The sequence below is a fragment of the Eubalaena glacialis genome, chromosome 13 (genome assembly GCF_028564815.1).
Source record: "Eubalaena glacialis isolate mEubGla1 chromosome 13, mEubGla1.1.hap2.+ XY, whole genome shotgun sequence".
NCBI classification, from domain to species: domain Eukaryota; kingdom Metazoa; phylum Chordata; class Mammalia; order Artiodactyla; family Balaenidae; genus Eubalaena; species Eubalaena glacialis.
Window position 1 is genome coordinate 86323999 of NC_083728.1, and position 18447 is coordinate 86342445.

Genomic DNA, 18447 nt, shown 5'->3' on the forward strand with positions numbered 1-18447 from the left:
CGGCCGCTGGGGACCCCTGGCGGGGACGAAGGCTGCCTGTGTCCGAGCGAGTGCTGATTCACGGCCCCGCCCCATATTCTTCGGGAAATTACTGGGGGAGGGGGCCAGGGCCTCAGCCCTGGACCGTATTTCCGAGATAAAATAGCACGCCATAGGGGGATTGGGGAGATGGGGCGCGTCCACTATTGATTCAAACTGTCAGGGTGGTACCCACCTCAGGGATGGCTGAATTAAAGAGCCAAACCTTGGGGGACTGTCACCCTCCCCCACCCCCCACAAGGTTCCAGCTCCCCATCCGCACCTTGAGGTTCTTGGACCTGACAGGTGGAAATATGGAAAGACAAATACCAGCCGGGCATTCTGGTTAATATACAGAAAGGATGCAGCTGTTTGCAGGCTGACCCCTGGGGAGCCCCTTCTTCCTCTCCGGGGTGGAGCGTTAAAGATTCAATTCAGTTACCAGAGCCAATGGATGCTTACCACTGGGTTGTGTCTCGGGGTTGACCAACCCTTCTCTCCCCGCCTAGGATATACACGCTGAGGTCAGGCTGACTAATTCTCGCTCATATGCTTCCCTTTTTGACATTCCATGTAGCTCACACACCCCATAGTTTTGACTGCACATTTTATTTATTTCATTTATTCGGCCCTTATCTACTGAGCATCTACTATGTTCCAAGCACTGTTCTAAGTAATGGGGTGCAGCAGTGAACAAAACAAAACAAAACCCCTGCCCAAGAAAATAGGCAAAATAAAGATAACACGTAGAGTGCGTTAGAAAATTATAACTAGTAAAAAAAAAAAAAGATAGTGGACATGAAGCGTTGTTTATGAGAATAGAGAATGAGGGAGTTTCTGTGAAGGAATATTCCAGGCTCTATGCGAGGCACTGGAGGAAGAGGGCATGGAACCCTGCCCTCAAGGAATTCAGGCTAGATAGGAAGAGTTTCTTTTTTTTTGGCGGCGTTGGCAACTTCCCAACCAGGAATTGAACCTGGGCCCTCTGCAGTGAGAAGGCGGGAGTCCTAACCACTGAACCACCAGGGAATTCCCCAGGAAGAGTTTCGGAAAAGCTGATAACACTTCCAACCCAGCCCTTAAAGATGTGTAGGATTTGATTAACAAATAATAATAATAATAAATAAACTAAAATGAAAAACAAAAAAATTTTTAAGAAAGAAAAACAAAACAAAAAAAGAAGAAAAAAAAAGATGCGTAGGATTTGAGAGCAGAAGAGGGCACAGGCAGGGGTCTCAGAAGCAGGTTCCTCCCTGACATACTTATTGATAGGCAAAGAATTCTGTATGTTTGTTGCCTGAAGTTACAGGTAGTGGGGCTGGGGATGGAGTCAGGAGCCAGAACATGAGGAGCCCTGAATGGCAGGCAAGGGAGTGAAGTCTTTCTTCCAAAATAAATAGAAAGCCTGTGAGAGATTTTAACCAGGGCAGAAAAGGATGAGATTTGCATTTGATCTTCATCATCGTTGCTTCCTCAGTGCTGAGCACAGTGCCTGGCACACCATACGTATGCAGAACATGTGAAATGAAGAAATGAATGAACGCATGCATGCGCTTAGGGAGAGTGCTGTGGCAGGAGTGAAGGAGATGGCCTGAGTGAGGAGAGGAGTCTAGAAATAGCTCTCTTCTCCCCTCCTCCAACATGGGATCTGGTCCCTCTTCTCTTACTACACCACCCAGCAAAATGCAATCCTGCTGGTGAATAAACCCTCCCACTTCCTTCTGTCTCTTACAGGAGAGTTCGACAAGTCCTTCCTCTTCCTTTCTCTTCCTCCCTGCAGGCCAGGCCTCAACCATTCCGGCCTGGGCATCCCAGGTGCATGGGAAGGAACCATTACAGCCAACCCTGGTTGTCCACATGTGGATTAAATGTGTCAATGATTCAGGCCCCAGAAGCTAAATCTCAGGAACTTCCTGGCACATTTCAGGCTGCCTCTCTGACCTCTCCTTCCCCCACCAGTCCAATGTGAATTAAAGAATAAAATAAAGTAAAAAAATTCCAGGCCAAATCTGTTTGGGGAAAAAGCAAAGCAGATGCAAAGAAAAGGATGTTCTAAAATCAAACAGGAATAACATCTGTAGTCTCCACATCCAGGCATCTCTCCGATGGTGCAGGGGAGAGCTGGCCCTGCCCTCCTTTCCCTTTTGATTCTTTTTAAGACTCTAGGCTTAAAGCTGCAGCTGCCCAGCGGCCCCTGGCTGTTTAGAGGGCTGCTTCAGAGGCATGGCAACATGACATAGACCAAATGGCTTAATATTCTGGCTTCCTCCTCCACGCCGTGGTACTGCTAAGAGAAACCTGGAGCAGGGAGGTGGAGAACTAGCATTCTGGCTTCTGCCTGGCCCCCAGGTGTATATGCAAGGCCTGTGCCCTCTCTGGGTCTTAATTTCCCCACCTTTGAAGTGAGAAATTAAATTCAATGAGCGCTAAGTGCTCCGCCCAGGTGTGACGAGTCATAGTTTAGAGTCAGCCTGTTCCTCTTCTGAAATGGAAGGCTACTGACATTCTTTAGCTGTGGAAACAGGGAATCTGTACCTGCAGACCTGGGAGATGGTTCAGTCCCGGAGTTGAAAGGCTCAGTCATCTCTGTGTTTTAGACTTGGAGGCTGAGACACAGAGATCTTGGCTGTGTAACCAGTCAAAGCTCAAACAGCAATGACCAACAGAACCTGAATTCAAACCCAGGCAGATCTTCTGGACTCCCAGTAACAAGGGCACCCTTTCCTGCCCAGGCTATGAGAATCTACCCCTTGGTATCTGCTCAGGAAAGGAGGGGCCTTGCCCTTTGGTGACTGGCCTGACACATGGGCACTGGGCAGGCACCCTGTATGGCTAACCCTTTGCCCCATCTCCAGTGCTGGAGGACATGACCTTTAGATGCATCCTCTCTGGGCTGAGTTGGCGGACACACAGGCCAGCCAGAGATATTACTGTCCTGCTGTTTCTGTGCAGTCATAAATCACTGCAGCCCCATCCCCTGGCTCCTGGCTTCCTCCTGCGGCTAGAAAGCTCCCTGATTGGTGTGGAGGCAGCAGCAGCAGCAGCATCTTCCGAAACAGACCGGCAATGCTCCCCACCCTGTCCTCTAGGAACACTTCCCAGTCACTGCCCTAACAGGCTGGTCTGCAGTAGGGGCAGAGCACATGACAGATTCAGAGGCAAAGGACAACATGGAGATCTCAGTGGGTTGCCTCTCCTCCTGAGGATACTGAAGCAGTGGAGGAAGGATGTGCTGGGAAGCAGGACCCACAGGTTGAAGCCTTGACTTTGCTATTGATCTTGCTGGGTGACCTTGAATAAGTCGCTGTACCTCTCTGGGCCTCAGACTGTACATCTGTAATATAACAGAATTGCACGGATGCTTCTTAAGGTCTTTCAGCCTGTAGCAATAGCCTGCCAACTGCCTTACCATAGTGTCTTCCTAGCCTCTACAGTACAAGATCTGAAAGATCTTTCTATATGTGCATCCCATCTTCTCCTTCCCTCGCCTTGGCTCTGCCATGAATGCCACTCCCATTGCATATGGGCCAAAGTCCCTGCTTCTTAGCCTGGAATTCAAGGGCTTTTCCCGAGGCTCCAGCCTACCTCTCTACCTGCATCTCACATAGGACACTTGACTGGCATTTCCTGACCATGCAGTGCCCTCTTCCCACTCTGGGCCTTTTCAAAAGCTGTTCCTTTTGCTGGGAACTCCTTCTACTCCTACCCCCCATTCAATCCTACCTCTTCGTCTTTTAGACTCAGACACAGCGTGTTGAACTGACCACTCCCCCTCGGTGCTCCTACCAGCTCCCAGCACAGGTTCTAGACCTCATCACTGCACTTGTATGTGTGTGACTTTGTCTTCCCCTGTGGTCTTACAAATGGATTTCTCAAAGACAGAGATCCATCGGAGTCACCTCTGAGCTCCGAGCCCGGCATGGAGCAGGTGCTCAGGGAAGTTTTGTTCAATGAAAAAGACTCTGCTTCAAGAATGAATCGCCTGGTGATGGTCTTACCTCTTGAGGAGGACTTGAAAGATTTTGCCCCAAAACAAATGGCCGTGGTCAAATTGCGGCCAAAACTCAGGAGGGCAGAACTGTAGACAATCCCAAGAGCAAATAGGGCCACAGCCAGAAAGAATGGTCTTGAAGAAGAGCCAGACAGAAGATTTCAAAGAAAGCCTGTTGACCTGGGTCTGACAACCCACAGAAATTTTCCGTTCTGAGTGTCTGACCGCTCCTCACCAAGCCAGCTTCCCTAAATCTAGGGCCTCTCAGATCCCCTAAAACTGATTGGCCTGGAAGGAGGGAGAGATTGAAAAGTCTAAAACTTCTTTACGTTTTAAGTTTTGCATTCCCCTAAAAAGAGCCCACTTCAAACTTTACCACACCAAGGGAATGTCCATCGCCACAAAAAATAGGCCATTGTCCCAAACAAAGAGGTAAACTGTCCCCATTCTCAAGAGATGGACATTCCAGGGCAGAGGAGCCCAGGATAGAATCTTCTCCTGAAACTCAGCTGTGTGAACTTGGGCCAAGTGCTTCATCAATCTGGACCTCAGGTTCCCCACTGAATCTTAAAGAGAACTCTCCACCATGCCCTCTGAATTGGACTATGAAATGAATGCGTTCTTGACTCGGTAGAAGGGTCTGAGTGAGAATTTTGATGCTTGACTCCAACAGAGGGAAAATGACTCATGGGAGAGCCACAGTGATGGGGATGGTGGCAGCCTGCCTACCACAGGGAATGAGGCAGGTGCTTTTTGTTTTTAGAAGACTCCAAGCTGCAGAGAGCCCATCAGTTTCAGTTCATTTCTAGGAGGCAATTTCTCCATCAGCTAGAGCTGTCCAGTGATGGCATGGGCTGAGTCTGGATAGGGTGGGACAGGAGTCAGAGTTGAGGGACCAGCAGATAAGCAGGGCCAGAAGACCGGCCACTCAGAGGTGACGCTGACCAGTGGTTCTCAACCTGGCTGTGCATTGCAGTCCCCCAAATACCTGAGGGGAACTTGTCTAGAATCCAGAGTCCTAGGTCCAACAGACTGGATCAGAATCTCCAACAGTAGGGTCTGGGAATCTGTACGTTTTTAAAGCTCTCTGGGGGATTCTTCCACCATTAGTGGTCTGCCAGAGTGACCTCAAAAGACCCTGGAAACCCTGAAGAAGGCCAGGCTGGGTTGCTCAAAGAGGAAGTAGAGTGGCCATGAGGCCTTCTGAGAGCTGGCTGGAAGAGGTAGGGAACTGGCATTTTCTTGTGTTGGCCATTCTGCCAAGTCAGCCCAGCACTAATGCTTCCAGAGTGCAAATCCCACTTGATCATGTAATAGGAACGCTGGTGTTGACACAGCAGGCAGACAGGAGCCCAGGCTGCACCAGGGGACAGGAGGTAGGCACAGAGAGCACCAACTCCTTGCTCTGAGCCTGGGGACAGACAGGGGCAAAAAGTACTCCCTCCACATCAACCCTTGAGCAAATTGAGATGACTCAGGAACGTGGGGCCTGCACTGTCTTCTAGGCTTCAGAGCCAGCCAGATTTCCTCCCTGTCTTGCTGGAGTTGGAGTTGGTAAACCAGAAGGGACAGCAGAAGGACCCTTGTTCATCCAATAGAGAAATCCCACACGTAGCACCCCATCTCCTGGGTGTCAGCCCTTGCGAGCACACCTCTGGCCACAGGCAGTTTACTATTTCCTGAAGTCCCCCTTCCTTTGTGGGACAGCACTTAGGTTCCCAGATCTTTTTCCCATTGTTCCTCATTCTACTTTATGGTGTTCCAAGAAAAAGGAGAACCCTTCTCCCCAAAGGCCTTATACGTTTCAGGCCAGGACATGTGAAGCCCTTTTGTCTCCATATTGTACAAGCTTCCCCAGGAACAAAGAGTACATTTTAGCACGTTCTTTCTTCTTCTCCATCTATAATGCCTGGTGCATGATGGGAATGGAGAGATGGCCAAAGAGATGGATGACCAGGACATGTGGTACTGAGCTCCTGACCCCCCAACTTGAGAGTTGTGTGCCCAGAGGGTTATACAAGGCCTAAGAGCACTTCACGACAAGTGGACGTTGGCCTTCCAACCCCAGGGCAGCCACCCCAACCTAGGCTGAGCCAGGTGCCTCCATCAGAGGCTGCCTCGAGGTCTATAATCAGTGCTCTGTGATCCTCCCCCTAAGTCCTCACCTTGTTTCTTTAATAATACTCAGGGGGCAAGGAAAGGCCAATAAGTGAGAAAAAACAGGAGAGCATATGTGTTTGCCCCCATTCCCCCATAGACAGGAGAGAAGCCACACTATAGATGAGGAGTCCAAGGCACGGAGGGGTTAAGTAACCTGTCTAGGCCACATAGGTAGTAAATGGAGGGGCTGGGTCATGAAGGAGATTCATGTGTCTCCTGTTCCTCATTGGAGGGAATTCTTTGTTGGCCTCTTTTCAGAGCCAGTGAAGGCAGGCCTGACTCCCTACACACAGCTGGATTTACTTCTTTTATATATTTATTTATTTTTGGCTGCGTTGGGTCTTCATTGCTGCGTGCAGGCTTTCTCTAGTTGCCGCAAGCAGGGGCTACTCCTTCATTGTGGTGCGCAGGCTTCTCATTGTGGTGGCTTCTCTTGTTGCGGAGCACGGGCTCTAGGCGCGCGGGCTTCAGTAGTTGTGGCCCGTGTGCTCAGTAGTTGTGGCTCATGGGCTCTAGAGCACAGGCTCGGTAGTTGTGGCACACAGGCTTAGTTGCTCCGCGGCATGTGGGATCTTCCAGGACCAGGGCTTGAACCCGTGTCCCCTGCGTTGGCAGGCAGATTCTTTTTTTTTTTTTTTTTTTTAGTGAATGGTGGGGTTTTTTTTCATTAATTTATTTTATTTTTGTCTGCATTGGGTCTTCGTTGCTGCACCCGGGCTTTCCTCTAGTTGCGGCGAGCGGAGGCTACTCTTCGTTGGGTGCGCGGGCTTCTCATTGCCGTGGCTTCTCCTGTTGTGGAGCACGGGGTCTAGGCGCGCAGGCTCAGTAGTTGTGGCGCACGGGCTTAGTTGCTTCGCGGCATGTGGGATCTTCCCGGACCAGGGCTCGAACCCGTGTCCCCCGCATTGGCAGGCGGCTTCTTAACCACTGCGCCACCAGGGAAGCCCTGGGTTTACTTCTCACCTCTCCCGTGGGAGGATACAGACAAAGCTGGGTAGTAGGAGGGGCCTGAGAGCCGAGGTGAATGACCTGCTCATTCACGGGAGTGGGAAGGAGTGTGTCCTCCAGGAAGATGAGTCAAAGTCAAGGCCGTCCTGGAGAAGTTGGAGGGACAGCAGTTTCCAGGCATACTCCCCAAGGCTGGGGCTGTCCACGCTGGATTCAGGGGGCTGGGGCAGCAAACAGAACACTGGAGACCTGGCTGCACCAATGATGTGCTGAATAACCTTAAACAAATCACTTCTCTTCTCTGGATCTCTGACTCTCCTTTGCTCAGAACAAGTCACTTAGGTTAATACTAAAATCTTCATATTTTCCGGCCTTCGCTGAAATGATCTGAACTCCAGTTATCCTGCACAAATCAGCAGCGCTCAATGAAACCATGGGGATTTCCTGGGTTCTGGGAGTGGGGGAGGGGAGGATAAATAAAACCAGTCCTGAGAAGCCCTAAGGCTGGGAATCTCAGAATGGACCAGCTTCTGCCCTTTGGATTCTTCAGCCAGGGAAGATATCAAGCAAGGGAGAGACGGAGTCAGATTTGCATTTTATTAAGGTCTTTTTTTTTTTTTGGCCCACCCACAAGGTTTGTGGGATTTTGGTTTCCCAACCAGGGATGGAACCTGGGCCCTCGGCAGTGAGAGCATGGAGTCCTAACCACTGGACTGCCATGGAATTCCCAGATTTGCATATTAGAATGGTCATTCTGGCAGCTAGAGTAGGGAGTGGATTGGATGGGGAGGCCAGAGGTGGGGAGACCCTTTGGGGGGGTGGTTCCTATAATAGCCCCTGTGAGAGGTGGGGGAGGAGGGGTTAGGGAGCAGTGATGGCTGTGGGAGGAGGGAGATGCCCAGCAGGACTCCTAGAAAAGTGGGTGGATGGGGACAGTCCCATCCTCCTAGATAGAGCAGGGTTAAGGGAAAGATGATGGGTTCAGTTTGGGAGGTGAGATGCCCAGGTTGGGTCTGGACACAGAAATTTGAGTTTGCAGTGGGAGGTGGACCCGTGGGCCTTCAAGGAGTATAAATGAGCAGGGGGTGAGGTATGGGCTGGGCCAGAAAAGATGGGCTCAGAAGGAGACCTGGAAGGATCACCAGGAAGCACAGGATGTGACCATCCATTCCTCATGGTGCTCCAAGGTGCCAGGTGCCTCCAGAAAACTGTAAGGACGGAAAAGCAGGCCTTTCCATGAGTTAGGGCGTCTCTGTCAACCTCGGCAAGTGCAATTTTAGTGGAGCCGAACTACAGTGGTTCAGGATGGCAGTTGGTAGAGAAGTTGTGAATTAGGATTTGGAAATGAGTATTTTCTTTTTTTTAATTTATTTTTTATTTTATATTAGAGTATAGTTGATTTATAGTGTTGTGTTAGGCAAATGACTATTTTCATCAGTAATTTAGTGGTCAGATGAAGGAGAGAGACGCTGATATTGCTGGTGGCTCATGGCAGAGGGAGGGTTTCCTTTGTCTGCAAGAGGCTGGGATTGTTTAAATGCTCAGGGGAAAGAGTCTGGAGAGTGAGAGGCTGGAAGGATGGGGGCGGTGTGGAAGGAACAGGTGGATATGTTGACGTGGGGGAGGTCAGGAGCCCTGGAAGAGGGGTCCGCCGGGATGGAAGGCAGGTGGGGTGCACTTCTGAGCAGAGGGCAGGGAGATTCCTGGGAACCTGCTTCTCTGAAAAGGAGAAGCTGAAGTCATCTGCTGAGTCATGGGAGGAGGAGGGGAGGAGGCTGGTGAACAGGCTGAAGGTTTGAGGGAGCCTCTGGGGAGGGTGGGGGAGTGAGCTGGGAAAAGGACCAGCTGGGCCTGGAGGCCTCGTGCACAGGGCCCCCATCTGCCCAGCCCTGTGGTTTTCTCCAGCAGCTCTCAGCAGTGTGGGCCAGGAGCTGAGAAGGTCGAGGTCAGACCACCCAGGGCAGGCAGTGGTCAGCTGTGGCCAACGGACTGGGGGCCAGGGGGCTCAATATATCAAAGGAGTGAATGCCAGGACTGGCCGAGGACCGGGCAAGGTGGGGAAAATAAAGGCAGGAGGGGGTCAGAGGCCGGAGGGCTCAGGGACATGGAAGAACAAGTAGAGGGGAGTGGTGAAGTGGGGTGCCAGAGCATCAGGAGAGTGGGAATTCCAAGAGCAGCAGGTAATTCTGGGGAGTGGACAGGGGCTAGTGCTGAGGCTTAGGTTTGAGTTGGTTCCCTTGAGAGGCTCTGGTGGCAGACGCTGTGTCCTGTGGATGCTGGAAGTCCCCAGGATGAGGCAGGGCTTGGGGAAGGAGGAAGACGACAACCAGGGGCCAAAGGCCTCAGGAAGGCCACCCAGGACCAGGCTGTGAGGGCGCAGGGATGGTTCACAGAGCTGCGAGCTCTGAGCCCCAAGGAAGGGGGTCTGCTCAAAGGGTTTGGAAGAAGCAGCGCGGCAGGCAGGGCAGCTGGCGGCTTGAACCTCCACACCTTTCCGTTCTGCCTGGCAAAGGGCCCTGCCACCCTCGCATCTTGCTCCCATAACTCTGATCTCTGGGCCAGCACTTCTACCTCGGAAAGATGGGGCCGATTTGGGCCTCCTGAGCTTCACAACCAGGGAAGAGGAAGCCAAGGGCTTGAACAAAGGGGAGCGTGACTACCGTATTCCCTTGCTTTGTACTTTTTTTATCCACTGGGTCATGCAGGTGGCTGAGAAGAGGCACAGGCAGAGTAGGGGCAGCCGTGATTTCTGAGGCACTGGATGTCCTGGGGTTACTCCTGGGGCAGGGAAAGGCTGGGGAGGAGGCCCTGAGGCTGGCAAAATAAATAAATAAATAAATAAAATAAAAGCAGAGAAAAGAGAATAAACAGAGACAGAAAGACAGAAAGGATCCGACAGAGGGAAGGTGCTGAGCTCGCTGGCCGGGTGCCCACAGCTCATCCCGGAAGCTGCTGGGCTGGACCCAATCAGCGCAAGATGGATTGCTGCTCTGGGAAGGCAGAGGCCACCGGGGCAGGCAGCCAGATCATCCCTTCCATCTGCACCACCCGCTGCAGAAAGCCCAGCCAGGTGACCCTGTGTTGCAGACTGAGGAGTGCCCCTGCTGAGGGCTTCCTCAAGAGCAGCAGGAGGTCGGAGAAGGGGGCTGCTTTGGAGGCAGGGACCCTGTTCTGCCTCTCACTAACTGTGAGGTCTGGCAGCCACTGAGCTCTCTGCAGTCTTCATCCCCATCTGTAAAATGGAAACCACCACCCAATCCTCAGTGATTGTGACATGTCTTCACTTACCCCACAGAGGACCTGAGTAACCTGGGGTGTCAAGGGTGTCCTTCAGGTCCAACAGGAACTTGGAGGCAACAGATACCTTCTGTTCCTGGCACCCTTTGGGGAGAGTTCCAAAAATCTGGCCAAGCAGTTTGGGCCAAAGGTGGGGAGTCAGGAGAGTAGGTTGTGACCCCAGTTCCCAGGGCTGCACCATTGATAAAGATCCCACCAATTAAAGGCTCCTACCCACCTCCCCTCACCCCCAAACCCCAGCACTTATGCTGGGTGCCAAGTCCCACCAAAAAGAGGGAAGAAAGGACATGTTTCATCGCTCTATCCCACCCGCCCAAGAGCTCTGCCCCAGATGGTAGCCCTCTACGACTGGAAGAGACCCTGCTGATCATCAAGGTCACCTGCAAACTGGCCTCATTCTGCCTCTCCACCGTTTACTTGCTCCTCCATTGATTCAAATGTTGAGTACTTATTAGGTGCATAGTATCTGGTAGGGGAGACAAGTAATGACATGTGATGAGCGGGTGAGCCCAGATGCTGGGAGAGGACATAGAGGGGACCCTAGGACCACCTATCCAAACCCATGGCCTCCAACTCCAGCTTAAATGCTTCCTCTTCCAGAAGGCTTCCCAGAACTTCTGCTAGGAGTGACTTCTGCTTCTGAGCCCACACCATTTCTCCAAAGCCCCACACACCGGGGTCTTACACAAAGGCTAGGAATGTATATGCACTATATCCCTATAGATTATCTCCTCTTTGGGGGCAGAGCCCAGATCCTGTTCACCTTTGCATTCTATGGAACCCAGCACAGTTGCAGGGGATCAGAGTTCAATGGATACATATTAGTTGTATGTTATTGAACCCCAATGGAGTTCATCAGATGCACTGATAGCTTGTGTCTTTAAGACTTAGTCTCTTCACTTGTTAAGTAGGGATAATAATTTTCACTTCCTGGCGAGGCCAGATGGATCAAATGAGATATTGCATGTAAGTCCCTTGGCAAGCAGGAGGCTGTACAGCTCTGCGCAATCGTGGGTTGTTGCTAATAATATAGCAATCTCAGGGCTGGAGCTGGACGCAGAGAGACAAGGAGCAGGCGCCCCTCTGTCTGCAGCTTCTCCTCCTGCCTGACAGTGGTGGAGAGGCTCTCTGAGCCTAAAACAACCCAAATGTGGGCAGCCAGACTGCAGTGGGAAGAGAAGCCAGTGGGAGCCCGTATACCCAGGTTCCAAGTCTGCCTCTAGCTCAGGGTGGTAACCTTGGGCAGGTCAGTCCCTTCTCTGAGCATCAGTTTCTCCATATGCCAAGTAGGAACTGAAATCTCTGTCTGTCAGCAGAGGGAGGTTCTGGTGGGAGCTGAAATGCATAGGAACCCCACACCAGTGTCCAAATACTGTACAGTTGTGGGGTCTCAGTGAGGTCTGCACCAACCCCTCTGCAGACATCACCCCTTCCCTTCCACCCCGACTGGGTCAGACAGCAGCCTCGCTCCCTGGGAAACTGGGCATAATTTCTGGCCAAAGTGGTGCTCAAATATTTGTTGAATAAGAGAATAAATGAACGAATAAATAAAGGAGGCCCCACAGAGGGAGTGCCACTCTAAGTCTCCTGAAGCATTACAGCCCCCCTTACAGGTCAACAATTCATCCTCTGCTCATGGTCTGTACCGCTTCCACCAGAGTCTGAACCATCATCATGATGTCTCCCCTGCATTAATGCAGCTGGTTTCCCTGCTTCCATCTTATTCCCCTACTGTTTACCCCTTCTCCACAATATGCCCAGAATGATCTTTTTAAAATTCAAATCTTACTATGTCTCTCCTCTGCTTAAAACCCTCTAGTTAGCTTCTGAGTACCCTCAGGATAATCTCCCTAATCTTTAATGAGCCCACAAGGCTCTCCTCCCATCTCAATCCACCTTCTCCCTTGAACCTCTGTTCCAGCCATCTGCTTCTCCTTCCATTCCTCCAAGAAGGCCAGGCTCCCTTTCCTCTGGTTAAAAGCTATTTTCGGGCTTCCCTGGCGGCGCAGTGGTTAAGCATCCTCCTGCTGGACTTCCCTGGTGGCACAGTGGTTAAGAATCTGCCTGCCAATGCAGGGGACATGGGTTCAAGCCCTCGTCCGGGAAGATCCCACATGCCGCGGAGCAACTAAGCCCATGCGCCACAACTACTGAGCCTGCGCTCTAGAGCCCGCGCACCGCAACTACTGAAGCCTGCGTACCTAGAGCCCGTGCTCCGCAACGAGAGAAGCCACTGCAATGAGAAGCCCGCGCACCGCAACGAAGAGCAGCCCCCACTGGCCACAACTAGAGAAAGCCCGTGCGCAGCAATGAAGACCTAAAACAACCCAAATGTGGGCAGTGGGAAGTGAAGCCAGTGGGAGCCCGCATGTCCAGGTTCCAAGTCTGCCTCTAGCTCAGGGTGGTGACCTTGGGCAGATCAGTCTCTTCTCTGAGCATCAGTTTCTCCATCTGCCAAGTAGGAGCCAAAATAAATAAAATAAATTTAAAAAAATAAAAGCTATTTTCTTCCTAAAGCTTTCCCTGCTCCTTCCCCCTAGACTAAGTTAGGGACCCCTGCAAACTGCCCCTGACTTGGCACTCTGTTCTTCCCCCATCCAACTCTCACCAGGCTTTGATGTAACCATTGGTCTATCTCCTGCCTAGACTGTAAACTCTACAGGAGCAGAGACCTGGTTGGCTCTGTGATGGGCCGTTTGCCCTAGCCTGACACAAGGAAGGGCTCAAATATTTGCTGAGTAGCTGAGTGAGGTGGAGAGGAAGAAAGACTGCTAGCAGTCTTTGAGAGTAAGATAAACTCAAGCCCACCAAGACACCTCAAGGGCAGAGGCCAGGGAGGTGGGTGGAGGGGTGCACGGTCGGCAGGGGAGACAGGGAGTTAGGCCTAGACTATGAGTTTGAATAGCAAACTGCTGAGTTCCAGAGACCACCCTCCCTGCCTTGGCTGCATCTCAAAGGCCCTCAGGGCCAACTCTGGAGACCACGCGGGCCACATCCTCAGGGTGACCCTGCACACACAGGCCTTTGCTGGGGCGCCTCTAAGCTGCTGGTAAACTCCCAGCCTGGTGCGCACGTCTGCAAGTGCCTGGGCCCGCCCCTTTCCAATGCCAGTTTTAACGAAAACTGGCCTTATAATTTTAACAGGCCTCTGTTGGTTAATCTTCCCCACAAACAAGAATAAAGATCCCAGCCCTGCCCGACTGGCGGCGGGTGGGGTGTCAAATTCTCTTTGTAAACTGAGAACGGCCGCACAGACTAGAAAAGGTCGCCTTCACCCCAGGTTCTTGGGGACTCTTCCGGACCCTTTCTTCCCGACCCCGCGTAGGTAGCACCCGGCATCACCGCAAGCTCCGGCTACCCCCGTCCCTCCAGCTGCCGAGCCCAGAACGCTCCCCAAAGCCCCGAGGGGTGCGCCCGGAAGAGGCAGATTCTAGGAGACAGGGGGGAGGTGTCTCCCTTGTCTTCGGCTCCGCCCCACCCGCACGCCGCAGCTTGCTGTGATTGGCTGTATCAGTCCAATGCTCTCCAATCAGGAGGCTACCGCGGAGTCAGAGGTGGGGCTTCGGTTCCCACGCGGGGCGGGCTCCTACTCGCTCTCCTCGCGCGTGCTCGCTGCGCCCGCCCTGCCCCTCGGCAGTGACTCAGCAGGAAAGCGCGACCGGACTGGGCCGGAAGGGCCGAGCCGAGCCACCCCTTCCAGGTCCGCGCCACTGGGCTGGTGGGGCTGGGAGGAGGATTTTGGGGCGGAGGTGGGAGACCCTAGACCTGGTCTCTGATCTTTTTTCGTGACCCAGGAAAACTTCTGAGCCTTCTCCGGCCCTGAGTTTCCCTTCTGTACAGTAGAAATAAAGATAAACATGTCCAGGGGTAGTCATGAGACAAGATAGTACTAGTTAGTAGGAAGAGCATGGGGCTTTTTGGAGTTTGACAGCTCAGGGTGTGAATCCCACCCCCTAATAAGCTAGCTGTAAGATCCTGGCCAATCCCTAAATCCTCAAATGTCAAATCAGAGAAGGATTTTACCTCCATCTCTCAGGTTGCGACTGTGAAATGAGACAACGTATACAAATGCGGGGAGGCGGGGAGGCGGGGAGGCGGGGAGGCGGGGAGGCGGGGAGGCGGGGAGGCGGGGAGGCGGGGAGGCGGGGAGGCGGGGAGGCGGGGAGGCGGGGAGGCGGGGAGGCGGGGAGGCGGGGAGGCGGGGAGGGGACAAAACCACTTAATAGGTGGCTGCAGAATTCCAATTAGGAGAACCAGCTTTGATTAGCAAAACAAAAAGGGCAATTTTGGAAAGCTAGTCCTGGAGGCTAGGCAGTAGACGAGATAATTCTGCATAAGAAATGAGCAAGAACACATGTGAAAAATAGGCAAAGGACTTGATAGACATTTCTCCAAAGAAGATACACATATAGGCAATAAGAACAACAAAAAAAGACACTTGACATAATTAGTCATTAAGGAAATAAAAACCAAAACCAGGAGATAACACTTCACAGCCAGTAGGATGGCTAGAATTTTTTTTAAGGGGGTAACAAGAGTTAGCAAAGATGTGGAGAATTGGAACCCCTGTGCAGTGCAAGTGGGAATGTAAAATGGCCCAACCACTGTGGAAAACCGTTTGCTAGTCCCTCAAAATGTTAAACATAGAATTACCATAGGGCCTAGCAATTCCACTCCTGTGTATATACCCAAGAGAACTGGAAACAGGTTCCCAAACAGATACTTGTACAGGACTGTTCAAAGCAGCATTATTCACAATAGCCAAAAGGTAAAAATAGTCCGTGTCGGTCAACAGATGAATGGATAAACACAATCTGATAAGTCCATTCAAAGGGATATTATTTCACCTTAAAAAAGGATGAGGGCTTCCCTGGTGGTGCAACGGTTGTGAATCCACCTGCCAGTGCAGGGGACACGGGTTCGATCCCTGGTCCGGGAAGATCCCGCATGCCGCGGAGCAACTGGGCGTGTGTGCCACAACTACTGAGCCTGCGCTCTAGAGCCACGTGCCACAACTACTGAAGCCCGCGCGCCTAGAGCCCGTGCTCCGCAACAAGAGAAGGCACCATGATGAGAAGCCCGCGAACCGCAACGAAGAGTAGCCCCCGCTCGCCGCAACCAGAGAAAAGACCGCGCGCAGCAACGAAGACCCAATGAATCCAGAAACAATAAAAAAATAAAATAAAATAATAAAATTTTTTAAAAAAAGGATGAGGTACTGATACATGCTACAATGCAAATGAACCTTGAAAACACTATGCCAAGTGAGAGAAGCCAGTCACAAATGGCTACATGTTGCCTGATTCTATGTCTAGGAAATGTCTAGAACCCATACAGACAGAAAGTAAATTAGGGGTTGCCAGGGGCCCCGGGGTGGGGAAAATGGGGAGTAACTGCTAATGGGTATGAGGTTTTTTTGGTGGGGTGATGAAATGTTCTGGAATGTTGTGGAATTAGATAGTGGTGATGGTTGCACAACCCTGCAAATAGCTAACAACCACTGAATTGTACACTTGAGTGTACAGGGAGAATTTGATGGTATGTGAATTATATCGCAATAAAGCTGTTATTTAAGAAAAAGCAATGAGCAAAAATGTGGGAGTCAAGAGGGCTTGCAAATGCGGAAGGAGACATGGTAGGAGACGGAGGGTCTCAGCATTTGGAGTAGGCCATTAAGGCTAGAGTAGAGAAAATCAGTAACAATTATGTGGGAATGTGCCTGTGTGTGCGGTGGTGGTAATGGTGGCAGTGTGTGTATGTGAATATACAAGGGATTTTTAAAAACAGGGTATCTAATTTCTGGCTGTTTGTTGAATGCTTGCTCCAAATCATCAGCCAAGTGTGTACCATGCACAGCCTGGAATTGGTGGAACTTTGGGAGTGAAGGGCTTGGTCAGTGAACAGGTAAAAGGAGAGTCACAAAGGAGGCAAAAGCAGACGGAAGATTTAGAAATCAGCAAAAGTCAGGGGTACTTAGCAGGATCTAAGCTCCCTAAGAATTCCTGAGGCTTTTGGTAGGGATCCTGGTATCCTACTTTAATGGGTCCTTTTGATTAGATCTTAAGAGGCAAGATGCACTCAGCAAGTTAAAAGAGGTGGGAAGTGCTCAAGAGGCTGACATCTGGGCCGCCTACATTCTTCATTTTCCAATGGATTCTCATTGCTCTTCGAATAAAACTCCTCCCGGTGGCCTAGAAAATCCTGAGTGGTCTGGCGCTTACCAGCTTTCCTGACTCATCTCTTAGCACGTTTCTCTTTGCTCCAGTCACAATGCCCTTCTTGCTGGTCCTTCTGCAGGCCAGGCTAAATCCCCAGTGAAGGACCCGGAATGGTCCACCCCAAACATTTTCATGATCAACAAAAGGCTCATGGCTGGTTCCCCCTCACTACTCAGGCCCAGCTCAAGGCTCACCACCTCAGTGGCCTTCCCTGACCACCCGATCCCTCCCCATAACACCCTGCTTCATGTTCTTTGTAGCACTAATCACTAGCTCAAACTCTCTTGGCTATTGATTTGTTCAATGGCTTATCATGGGTCTTCTTTTGAAGGTAATCTCTGGGCCATGCAAACTGTAACTGGTCTAGATCGCTTCCTGTTCTGCAGCCCCAGAGTCCAGCACGGTGCTCAGACTAGCGCACAGGTGCTCCAGAAATACTTGTTCATGTCCTCCGTTCACTGGACAAATATTATTTGAGCACCTGCCATGTATAAGGTCCTACGTGCAAAGTCAAGCACAACAGACCCAGCCCCAGCCCTCCCAGCTCCCCTGGGCTGGTGGAAGACACAGCTAAGCCAGCAGTCTGCTGTGATGTAGGGGTGAGTGCTGTCGTTGGGGAGGTACAGGGTGTGATGGGGGCTCCTAGTCCAGACCGTGGGTGGGGGAGGGGGTATCCGTGAAGGCCTCTGGAGAAAATGAAAGCTGAGACATGAGGCTAAATAAGAGTTGACCAAGGGGAAGGAGGGGAGAGGGTGACGTGTATTCCAGGCAGAGAGAACAGCATGTGCAGAGGCCCGATGGGAAGAAAGCCCAGACATTAGAGGAATTGAAAGTAGTTCAGCCTGGCAAGATCCTGGCAGCAAGTGGTAAGGGATGATGTTGAACACAAGTAGAACCAGGTTGTTGCAGGACCTTGTAGACTGAGCTAGGTTGCTAAGGAAAACACTGGGGAGCCATGGAAGGGGTTTAAGCAGGGGAGTGGCGCAATCAGATTTGTCAACATTAGACAGTTCACTGCTCTTGTGGTATGGGGAGTGGATTGGAGACAGTGAGACAGTGAAGAGGCCATGAAAGAAATGTAAGAGAAGAAACGGTAAGAGAAACGAACATATTCCAGCAGTGTTTGGGAGGTAGAATCAGTAGACTTTAATTAGTTTTTCAAGGGTGGGGACTGTTGGGGATAACACCCAGATTTCCAGCTTAAGCTAGTGCTTGGTACTGTTACTTCCTAAACAGGGAAACCCAGGTTGAGGTGTAGGTGACGAAGTTCTAAGTGGCACAGGTTGAGTTTCAGGAGAGCACAGGGCGCTCAAGTCAGCATTTGGATTATTCTGTGAGTTTCTCAAGGGCAAAAGCCCTTATTTATCTGCGTGTTCCCAAACCCAGTAGGCTCTGGCCCGCAGAACACCAAAAAGTGTACACAGAACCACAGAAAACAGACAGCAGAACAGCTTTGATAACTGCCTGGAAAACAGGTTTCAGGTAGACCCCACAGGACAGAGAAAAATTTAGGAGGTTCAGTGTCTCCCTCAGGATGGGCTAGGTTACGCTGCTATGATAAACCACCCCCAAACTCAGATTTCTCACTCACTCTACCTGCCCATCTTGAGTCAGTGGAAGCTTTTCTCCAGGTGGGGACCCAGACTGATGGAGCCTCCACCACCTGGAATGTCACTGGTCACCTTGAAGGAAGGGAACTTGGCAGATAGTGCTTGGGTCCTTGAAGGCTTCTGCCTGGGGGAGATACTTCCACTCACATTTCATCAGCCAAAGCGTGTCAACATGCCATGCCTCACTTCAAGAGAACAGGGAAGT